Here is an 11833-nt window from a genome sequence, read left to right as displayed (position 1 = left end):
AAAAGAAAAGAAAAGAAAAGAAAAGAGAAAAGAAAGCTGGAAACAAGGAGAAGGATTGTCTGAGTACATACCAGGTGGATCATTGAGAGGCTCAGACGGAGGAGGGCCTGGGCTGACTCCTGTCGCTGTGATCCCTGCAGGCTTCTCCCCCTCTTCCCTTGGGTCACCTACCCTGTGCCACCTGCATTCTGTCCAGGCCGTGAGTCCTCCTTCGGGGGGCACTCTTGTCCTTCCAAGCCCTTCCTGCGGGGAGACTGGATTGGTTGTTGGTCGTGGAACTGAATTGAATGCAGTTGGATAGTCCTTACCTCCACCACCTGTAAACACGCCCCCTCATCCACTCCTTCCCTTTCTTTGAATTTCTCAAGTACAAAGACACAGCAGCTTTGAAACAGTAAGCATTAGGGGACACTCACGTTGAACGTGGCTCTTGACTCCGGGAGGTTGTACCACTCACCAGACAAGGTACCGGCTCTCCCGGGGCCGGCACCGGGCCCTGGCACTGTGCCCAGCCAGCTTCAGTCCCCTGGGGCAGGAGGGGCAAGGCGAGGGGAACCTCAGCACGTCCTCCTGCCCTTCCCAACGGGCTTCAGCAAGAAGGAGAAACAAGCAGCGACCCAAACCCCCAGCGCCCCGCGTTCTTCCTTAGGTTCAATTTCCAGCGTACACACCCCCCAATTCAGCCTACGTGAACTAGCCCACGCACGTTCAGTTCCACGGGGCTGCGCTCGCTTCTGCTCCCCGTTGCACGCATCTCTTTTCTTTTCCCTCCCCGTCTCACGTCTCCTCCCCTCCCGCTCCTCACACGGCCCCCAGGAGCCTGTCCGCAAACACCCTCTAATCCCGAATCGCCACCAACGCAGCGAATCCTGCCGGGCGCGAGCAGAGCCCTCGGGGGCGTGTCGGGGAGGCTGCGCCCCACGCGCCGGGCCCGCCCCTCCCCGTGAGCGGCGGCCGCGGCCAAGTTCAAGTGTGCGCAGGACAGGGACAGGGACAGGGACAGGCTCCCGGACCTGCTCACTGTCGCAGATCGCCGGCGCCTTGGGCGCAATCGGACCCAGGACAGCAGCCTCCCCGAAGGCCCGGGGGCCGGCACTTTAAAAGTGCCCTGCCTGCCCCAGCCGGGGAGCGAGGGGTGTGGAGGCGGAGCCAAGGGGCGGGCAACACCCTCCCGAAGGGCCAGCCCTCGCCCATCTTCCTACCACCTTAGGGAGTTGGCAGCGACGGCGGGATCACCCTCTCCGTGAAACGCAGATGTCCCTTTAAGGTTTGCTTCCCAGCCGGTGGACTTTAGCCTAAACACGGGCCCGCGAAGCTGGCTTTATTTGTCCATGTCTCGGACAGAGCCTGGGAGGCTGCCAGGCACTTCCGAGAGAAAAGCGCGAAGGGGCGGGCGGCGTGGCACTGCGTCTGGATGTGACCGGCGTGGAGCGGACTTAGAAGCATTCGTGGAGAACACAGGGGGTCACTGTGCGGCTCCTGGGCGCCCCGGCCGGCGCGCCAGCGACTGAGACCCGAGCGGCGGGCCGGCCGAGTGGCCCAGCGCGCGGCTCCGCTCCGCGTCCTGCCCGGCGATCCGGCGCGTCCCCAGCTCCCCGGCCGCCCTGGCCATGGCCCCCCGGCGCCCAGCCCGCGCGGAGGTCGCTGTCGCCTGCTGCTGGCTCCTCACCGGTGAGTGACCCCGCTTTTCGTGAGCATCTCCCGTGCGCGCGGCTCGGGGGCTGTGGCCCAGAGCGCAGGGGCCACTGTGACCCACTCTCGGGCGCTGCGGGTCCTCCGGGCAGGTTGGAGGACCGAAAGGAGTTGCTGCGTCTGGCATTTGATAGGAATCCGTTTTGTAGTCGTTTCGCAACCCTCCGCCCCAACGGTGGGAGCGAGGCTGTGCTGATAACTTTACAAGGTGAAACTGACTTTGCAAATTAAAGTTGTTTTGAGAATTTACCCTGGAGTAGGACTTTGCTGCGGGGCTGCCCCCCCACCCCACCCCCGGAGGGAAGTAACTAGAGGGCGCCTGGTTTATAGGCCAAGTTCCTACCCTCAGGGTGCAGGGTGGGTAGTCCTGCCTTTTCCTGCTGCCAAGTTTTCAAATCTTTTCTGCCGCACAGGGAAGGGGAGGCAGGGGAGGCCAGACGCTTCTCGGCCTGAACTGTGTTCCTGTGTCAGCACCGGGAGGGGAGACTTGAAACTGAGGAAGGAATAGTGAACATTTACTCTGTAAATATCACAGAGCTGATTTTTTTTAAAAAAAATGCAAAATACAGTATTGTTATTTGTGTATACATAGGTACTTTTGAGGAGGGACTTAAAAAAAAAAACACAGTGGTGATGCCAAGTTGAATCCAATTTAGAGAAAGGTGGAATCGTAGTATTTTCTAAGGTTTTCCAGGTGGTGAACCCGTGGTCAGACCTTTTCTACCAGTTGCTGATTGAGGAGGGGAAGTTGCAGTGGGGAACGAGGGGAGGCCTATGGGTGCAGTTTTGTTTTTAAAGGATGACCTGATGAGTGGTTTAATTAATGGTTGACTTCAGCATATCCATATATATATGTCATCAGTATCCGGTCGTTCAGCGTCTTCACCGTTGGCGTACTTATTAGTAGCAGTTAATTTAGCTCTTTTCCACTGAAAGCAGAGTGATCCAGCCGGTTTAGCTTGGCTTAGACGGCCAAGCACTGTTCACTTTTATGAAGATCACTTAGAAATGGGTTGTTAGCAAGCACAGCCCCCCACCCCCACCCCGATGGTAGAAAGAGAGTTAATTATGAGTTACTGACTTTTCATCCAAACCTTTTCCACTACTCAGGAAACATTCAGTAATCCAAACAGTGACGACCTCGGAATAGCTCTAGAGGTAGTGAATGGTTTAATTTATCAGCTACTGTCACTGCCCTTGACACATACGACCTATGATGCTTTTTCCAGCTCACATTTTTTGGAGGTCACTTGCCTGTTTTTCTTGTGCAAAATCTGAATAGCTTACTCACTTGTAAAATAGTACCTTTTTTCATTTCACCATGTAAGCAGCCACTAATGCAGACATGACCCACTAATATTTGCATGTCCTATAAAAAGACAAGACTGAGACGTAAAAGTATTGGTTAAGAAGTTACAATTTCATAGACATTACTTATATATAGTTTTGTTATTTATGCATAGAATTATTTGCCTACCCACATATATGTAGAAGTTTCTTTTTCAGGCCCACTACTTTACTCTCCACGCCTACAGGTGTCACGAGTTGTGTGCTGTGGCTTTTCTGTAGTTGTTGGGGTGATGTGCCTTGCTGAGTCCAGGGAGGGATTTGAAAGAAAAGAGTGCATAAATATTTCAAAATTATAACATTTAATTCCCTTTTGTGGGTGTGTATCTCTCTGTATGTTGTGCAATCACTGAAACTTAGAATTTGAAAAGTTGCGATGTCAGAATCAAGAGGGTCTGAGATTTGACTGTTCTTCCTGTTCTTTGCTAGTTCCCAGCCACTCATCATGTTGTCTGCTTCCCTGGAAACTTCCCGATACCTCGAGCCCACACCTAACCTGGGGCTCATCTCCACCCACGCACGCACACGCCTGCAGACAGCTCTTGTCTCCCATCTGAACCCAACCTCTCATCTATCTTGCTAACAAGTCACTTTCATTACATCTGAGTCTTTAGTCAGGAAACTCCGGTGGTTCTTGTTGTCTTCAGATAAAATCCAAAGTTCTCAACCCACCATGCAGGGGTCGCCCCAACCCAGCGCCCTTTGCCTCCCAGACTCTCCTCTCCGTTTCCGGGGCTCTTGTAACAGATTTCCTCGGACCTCTTGGCTTAAACAAGACCAGCGTACTTACTGCCGTACAGTTCTGTAGGTCGAAGTCTCACTGGGCTGAAAGTGGTGTCAGCACCGGTGTGTGTTCAGGAGGTTCTGGGAGAGAATCCATCCCAGCTTCCAGAGGCCGCGGGCAACGCCAGGCTGGTGGCTGCAACCCAGCCCGCAGAGCGGCACTTTCAAGTCTCCCCTCTGACTCGGACTCCACTGCCTACTTCTTGTAAGGACGCTTCTCGAGATCTTGGGCCCCCGGGAATCCAGGCTGGCCTCCCCTCTCAAGGTCCTTAACCGAATCACACAGGCCAGGTCCTTCCTCCCGTATTCAGTTTCCAGGGATTGGAACATGGACATCTTTGGGGGACCAGTACTCTATGTATTTAAAGCCCTGAATATCCCTGGCCTGTGTGGCTCAGATGGTTGGAGGGTTGTCCCTCACCCCAAAAGGTGGTGGGTTCGATTCCAGGTCAGGGCACACACCCAGGTTGCAGTTTTGATCCCCTGGTTGATCCAGAGGCAGGCAACTAATTCTCTCTGGCATAGATGTGTGTGTGCGTGTGTGTGTGTGCGTGTGTGCGTGTGTGTCTCCCTTCCTCTCTCTAAAAATCAATTTTAAAAAGTTTTTAAAGGGAAAAAAAACCTGTACATAAAGTTCCCATGATAGCAGTCAGATTTCCTTACTTTGCCCATAACTCTCCTGCTCACTTTGCTACAGCGAATGCAATCTCGTTGTTTTAAGCATCTAGAAAAGAAGCCCACCCTTCCTTCCCACCACCACTGCCATCTAAACAAACCTTCTCGACTTCAAAACGGGTTCACATCACAACAAACCGCCACCATCCCAGTACATTTCCATGAGGTTGGAACTGTTGCGTACTGGCATTTTCCAGTATTTAAACACCATTCATTAGGAAAGGTGTCCTCCCTTCTGTCCAAATACAGTCTTCATTGTTATTTTGTGCATGTCAAAGTCCCCGCAAAAAAACTAGTATAACAGAGAAAGGATGTAGCTGAAGAACAGCCATTACCATTCTGGGCCTGAGGAGGGAGCAATGTCAGGTTGAACTAGGACTCTAGCTGTGGGACGGGCCCTGGGGACTGGAGCTGTGGCCCTGGGGGACCCGAACTGAAGCCCAGCAGGGAGGAAGCAGGGGACAGAATTACCCCTTTACCTCCCATTCTCTAATTTTGTACCCAGCGCTCCCCACTGGCCACGTCCAAATGGCAGAGTTCAACCTCCCAGGGGACAAAGGTCATACATACAATAGAGAAAAAGCAATGCAGCTTAATGCTGGGAGGCGCGTATTTATCGACAACGTATAACGTATGAGCCCCACACCAAGAACCTTGCATGGATTATTTCATGTCAATCTTAGAAAAAGGAAAAGCTTCGCAACTATTATTCATATTTTGGAGATGAAGCAACCAAACAAGGTTAGATTAATTTGTCCGAAGTCACACAGTCAGTAAATGGCAAACCGTGTGTTCGGCTCAGACCTCTGACTTCAGATCTCATGCTCTGAAAGTTTTAGCACCCCACAGGTCCCATGGGTAACTGGATGGCAGAGACCCTGCTGTGTTGTGCAGGCCTCTCTGGTGCTTTGCCACCCCACAGTCCCTGTGTGTAACTAGATTGCACAGTCCCTGCTGGTTGTGCAGGCCTCCTTCTCGCTTGACCCTCTCGGTGTTAGACCCAAGAGTTGTCTAAAGAACTTAGATAAGCATTGAATTAAGGATGCAAGTGAGTCTGTTATTTTCATGATTTTTAGGCACAACGTGAAAACAGATGATGTCTTCCCCTCCATTAAGTATAACTCAAATGAGAATACTATGTCTCTGGTTATTCAGAACATAAATGTAGAAAGCCCCTAATAAAGTTATAAGGCTCTCCTTCCTACCATTTTAACTAGCCTAGAAGTGGGGTCTTCATGGGACCGGTTTCCTACTCGAAATGAAGTCCAGAGAGGCGGTGGCTGAGTGTGGGACAAAATCACAAAAATGTGACCTCCGATGGCACCCAGTGGATTGTCAGGAATTGCGGAAGATGGTGAAACTCTTCGGTCACTATAATATATGCAGACAGAGCAATAAACTTGAAGGATTATCTTTTTATTTGTTTGTTTAGTAAGTAGGCAGGGAGAGTAGCAGTGGAATAATAAACTAGTTCGCCTGTTTTTCCTTCCCTGGTGCTATTTTGATGCAGGGGCTCTTGGACCACAGCTTGTAACCGATGGCCTGACCTCCACAGGCGGATGCCTCTCTGCTTGTGTTTCATCACCTCCAACCCAACAAACCTCCCTTAGATTTTTAACTTGAGGACTTTTCATGTGCCCCTTAAAACATTTAATACCATAAAGTAGCTCATGCTTAAAATGCAGGGTGGGCCCAGCCGATGTGGCTCAGTGGTTGAACATTTGGATCCCTAATTTTCTGAATATAGGGTGGTGTAAAAGTAGCTTTGCAGTTGTGCAGATGCAAACTATAGTTTATTCTTGTACTGTTGTTTATTCATTACTGTCTTATTTGCCATAGGAACAACTGTAAACCCACTTTTACACCACCCTACATTCAGATAATTAGGGATCAAAATGCTGCTTTGTTGTTGTTGATCCTCACCCAAAGATCTTTTTCCAGTGATTTTTCAGATAGAGTGGAAGGGAGGGAGGGAGAGAGAGAGAGAGAAACATTGACTGGCGGGGATCAGACCTGAGACCCAGGTATACTCCTTTGACCAGGAATTGAACCCACAACCCTTTGGTTCGTGGGCAGATGCTCTAACCACTGATCCTAACTGGTCAGGGCTCACAATGCTATTTTTCACCCTCCCCTGTTCTTCTGTCGTATGAAACACAAAGTAGGGCATTTGAACTCCTGGTGAAAACGTGAGAAGAAAGATACATGGACTTGCGGCCACGCGCAGGTCAGAACACACTGCCCGTCCGGTGCGCTGGGGCTGGAGAGCTGGGCTCACTCACAGCCAGGAGGGCCTCCGGCGTGGGAGGGAGCTGAGCATGCTCCTTCCCCAGGTCACGGAGCTCCCTTCAGCTCCTGTGCTCTGCCAGCCTCTCCCAGGTCGCTGGGCCTTGGTGCAAGAGGTACTCATCCCGCCCTGGCCGGTGGCTCAGCTGCTGGAGCATCGGCCTGCGGACCAGGAGTCCCGGGTTCGGTTTCCGCTAGGGGCCCATACCAATAAAAAAGGGGTACTCACACTGCTGCTGACCCTCAAGTCTCCAGTGAGTGAACGTCCTTTCCAAGAAACCCGTTAGACCACACGGGACCCCTCCCCCGAGACCCAAGGACCTTTGCTTCTGTCACACACCACATGACGTTATAATCAAATCTCTAGTGGTCTTCCCATTGCTCATTATGTTCTGTGGGGCTCGGGTCTCTGTTAATTATCCCTAGCATCTAAGAGTACATTATTGAATGATTCATGAAATAGGCTATAGGCAGAGTCAGAAAATGCTTCAGGGGTCAGATTGTCTCCTGTGATTATATCCCCACCTGGAATATATGCGTTTCCCATATTTCTACCTAACTGAATGGAAGCTGCCATCAGTTCAATGATGCACCATCTCTGAACCACCTTGAAGGAAGGAAACCAGGGCCAATCCAGTGATGACACCAAGACGAGCAGGCCCCGCCTGGTGCCGGAGGTGGTGACCTGTGGGAAATGCGCATCTGATTCTTTACCCTCCAGAACGTACAGGCCACCTACGTGGCCATTTCTACCACACTTCCTTGTCTCTTTAGAAACGGCATCGTACGATTTGAAACACACTCCTGGATACAAATAATGTTGCTTCTGGATGCAAAGATAGGAACACGGTCCCTCTTCTTCGTTCTCTTCCCTACCACGCTTGTACCTGGTCCAGGGCTACGCCCCCTCTGGCACCAGCAGCCTCGCCGGATCCTACGAACAGAGCTTCCTCTAAATGTCTTCAGAAGGAAGCTTCAGGGACAAGGTGACAATGAAACCTTCAAAACAAATGTTCCAGTGGCAGGCTCCGTGACTCTGGCTTGGGCAAGCCCCACCTTTCTGCCATAGTGCTGGTTCACGGGCTGTGTGTGTAGGAAGGGACCCGATTCTCATCTAATGTCTTCTAGAATTTACAAGGAAGATGAAAAGTCAACTAAGGCTAAAAAGGAGATTAAAATATATGCGCTGTTTGGTGTTAAGGATTCATTTTTGTGCTAAAACATTAATGCTGTTTTATCTAAAGAGTAGATCTCTATCAACAGAATAAGTGAGAAATCTGAACTGGAAAATCACTGTAATCCAGATATTAAAAAGAATGGTGCCCTGGCCAGTTTGGCTCAGCAGTTGGAGCATTGGCCCACGGACCAATGAGTCCTGGGTTCGATTCCAGTAAGGGCACGTACCTCGGTTAAGGTGGGGGTCATGCGGGAGGCAACCAGTCGATGTCTCCCTCTCTCCCTCCTACTCTATCTAAAGATAAATGGAAGAATATCCTCAGGTGAGGATTAATAAAAAGGAATGGAGATTCATATTTTCTTTGTATGGATTATCTGCCATCTGCTGAAATAAAGACAAATACTTAAATTTTTGTAGGGCAGCTAATTCACATTAGAATGTCCAATGATTAAGATGATTAAAATCTGCATATTATAAATCCTATTATGTCTAAATACAAATTACAAATCACAGTATACTTTCAAAATTATTTTATTAGGTATATGTTTAGTTTGCCAAATATGAAAACTTGAAAATACATGAATGTGACCAGTCCTCCTTAAAATTATACATTTTATTATAATCTTTTTGGTAAGATGATCCTGTAATGTACAAAGATACATACAAAGCCCGGGCCAGTTTGACTCAACGCTTAAAGCGTCAGCCCATGGACCAGAGAGTCTGGGGTTCAGTTCCCGCTAAGGGCACGTACCTCAGTTGCAGTTTGTCCCCGGCCCTGGTCGGGGTTGTGTGGGTGGCAGCCAGTCATTGTGTCTCTCTCCACATCGATGTTTCTCTCTCTCTCTTCCTCCCTCCCTCCTTCCTGCTGTATCTGAAGATAAATGCAAAAATGTCCCAGGGTGAGGATAAAAACAAAACAAAACAAAACAAAACAAAACACAGGATACATACAAACAGAAACACCCCCCACTCACACATACCCTTCCACACCCACACATACTTTGTTGATAAGATTTTGTTTATCTGGTAGGAGGTTTTGTATTGTTTGGTGACAATCGCAAGTACTTATTTTTAATCACAGGAAATTTAGACAGTAAGTGAGTACAACAAGTTCCTTAAAAAATAAACTTTCCCTTTTGCTTTCTCCCTTTGACTGAATTAGCTGAAGAGCCCTCCCGGGGTCCACTCAGCCTGGCTTGTGGATGTCACAGGGGCACTTCTTACCATCTGAGGTTAGCACATTCTGTCTAAATAAACAACTGCATTTATTGCTACATGTTCATAACCAGAGCTCTGGCTACTTATTCTGTAAAGATCGTTTTCCAAACCATGTATAATAAAAGCAGCTGTTATACATTATTTTAAGAGATTTCAAAGTCTTTCCTTTAATAAGATGTGTTTAAAATAATCATTTTTTCTATCCAAGCATGGATATCTGAAAAATTAAAATAGGTTTATAAACACTTAGCTTATGAGTAATCTTTTTAAATTTTTGGTAACATTATAAAGCAGAATATGCTTTCCTAATTGAAGATGTCAGTGACAGATACCTCAAAAACTCTGAGTTACAGGAGAACTACCAACCACTCACTCTTTCAGATAGTAACTATGACGACGTACCAGTTGTTGTGCTGGGCTCCAGGAACACAAAGACAAATAAAAGGTGGTCTCTGTCCTTTAAAAACTCATCGTCCGCGAGAAGCAATAGACAAGCACAGAGCCTATGATGGGAGGAGCCTCCAAGGTGCCCTAAGAAGAGAAGGGAGGAGATTAGTTTGTGTCACAGCAGAGTAAGCATTGCATCGCCAAAAAATACGAGAAGCCAGAAAATGTACACAGCCCCTCCTGTGCGAGGCTCAAGGTGTTCAAACAAGATTCCTACCTTTCGGGACCCCATATCCCTGCTGCGGTCCTACAGACCATGTAGAACGTATTATAACAGGAGGAAGGATTGTAATCCAGTGCACCACTGAGATGCACGGACGACTTTATGCAGCAGGACCCACCTAAGGTTTCCCTGGAGAAGAGGTGCGAGGATCGATCGAATGCACCCAGCAGACCATCCATCGGTCAGCTTGGCTGAACCAGCTGGTTTTCCAAGGCTGAACAATGATGATCATGTTAAAGTGAGTCCTTGTGCCTTGGCCGGTTTGGCTCAGTGATATGTGTTGGCCCGCGGACCAGAGAGTCCCAGGTTCGGTTCCTGCTAAGGGCACGTACCTCAGTTGCAGTTTGTCCCCAGCCCTGGTTGGGGTTGTGTGGGTGGCGACCACTCCATGTGTCTCTCTCCCATGTGTCTCTCTCACATCAATGTTTCTCTCATGCCCCCCCCCCCCCCCGCTCTATCTGAAGATAAATGCAAAAATGTCCTCCGGTGAGGGGAAAAAAAAAAGTGAGCCCTTGCCTCTTGCTTGATCCAGACCTCTAGCTTCAAGCCAGGCGTTCTTAGAGATTTATATGGTACCTTTGTTTATAGCGCTCTGCAGGTTACAAAATATCAGTCTCATTAGAACCTCACAGGGGTGTCTAATGAGAGAGGTAGGACACATCATCTTATTTACGATTTAGAATGAAAAGCTTCAGGTTAGCAGAGGTTAGGCGAGTTTATCTGAAGTTGTTGGAATCTAACTAGAAAAGACCAGAACTCAGGTCTGCTACCTCTAAAGTATTAAACTTAGTACCAATCTTTTACAGCTAAAATGGGCCTTAGCAGGAATCAAATTCAAAAGGTAACATGCAAAATTGAAAATAAATGTGTTAGGGTGAGACTATGGGTATTGTTTTAATCTTTTAAAATACCGTTGCAGCATAATTTTTACAATTAAAACAAATGTTAATTATTTAATTCAAGCCTCTCCATTCTTAAGTAAAAGAAACTGAGTTTCAAAGAGACTGAGTACTGCCTAAAATCACAGGAAAACAAATGACAGGGTAAGAATTACAATTCAGGATGCTTGACTTTTAGCTCAATTCCTTTTTTGAGACACCAGAAGTATATCAAAAGCAACAAATTGGAAAGTTTTGGTGGTAATAACATTAACTTCTTTTCTTCTGGAGAGATCAACATAAGTAAAATCAACATAAGTAAAATGTTATAGAAAAAAACAGATATAAAGGTACTGAGGTAAAGGTTTCTATTTTTAAAGAACCCATAAATAACAATAAAATTAGAACATAAGGCAACAGAGCTAAATCATGGTCTTTTCCTCACGTCTCCATGATTTTGCTCATTTTGAGACTATCATATACTGCTATACAACTATGGCGATTTTGTATAGAGCTCCTTCTCACACTAAGGGATTAAAGTGAGCTGTAGTTGGCAACAACATCAACGCCTTCAGAACGGCCTGTGCCAGAGTTCAGAGCAGCCACTTGATGATGGACGCACTCGTCATCCGGCCATCCGTGTGCGTGTGCCTACTGTGTGCACGCGACTCTTCCAGGGTCGCAGGAGGGATGCACTCAGAGCTCAGTAAGCAAGAGTACTCCAGTGAGTAGAATGTACGGTTTCACATCTCAGATAACATTCAGTCTGGTCCCTCAGATAAGCAGGATTTATGGGAGCAGGAGCCGGGGGTGGGGGCGCATTTTAAACAGCATGAGCGAAGGCGGCGAAGCAGACGCTTGTCAGGATGCACGGGGAACCAAGGTCACTGGTCCCTCCTATGGGGGAACATGGGGTGCAGACGGGACAAGTGGGGGATGCAGCCTGTGAGGCTGGAATGGAGGCCTTCAATACTAGGCAGTTTAGATTTTAATTAATAGCAACGGGACCTCCAAAGAACTCAAATAAAAGTGTAATGATTGTTTTAGAAATACTAAACTATAACACAAAATCTGGAAAAAAACATCTGATCATTCAACAATAAGCTC

The 11833-nt window shown here is 48.0% G+C and overlaps 1 protein-coding gene across 1 annotated transcript in view; it reads left to right on the top strand.

Annotated features, from left to right (window-relative positions):
• The first annotated feature begins 1620 nt into the window (after positions 1–1620).
• ITGA1 (integrin subunit alpha 1) overlaps positions 1621–11833 on the top strand; it is a 150776-nt gene continuing 140563 nt past the window's right edge. Inside the window, exon 1 of the mRNA XM_036280385.1 lies at positions 1621–1671. The gene's annotated coding sequence lies outside the window, so the exon portion shown is untranslated. The remainder of the gene's footprint in view (positions 1672–11833) is intronic.

This window comes from Molossus molossus, unplaced genomic scaffold (assembly GCF_014108415.1).
Source record: "Molossus molossus isolate mMolMol1 unplaced genomic scaffold, mMolMol1.p scaffold_m16_p_3, whole genome shotgun sequence".
NCBI classification, from domain to species: Eukaryota; Metazoa; Chordata; class Mammalia; order Chiroptera; family Molossidae; genus Molossus; species Molossus molossus.
Note: the sequence above shows the minus strand (reverse complement) of the source record. Positions and strands in the feature narration are given on the sequence as shown.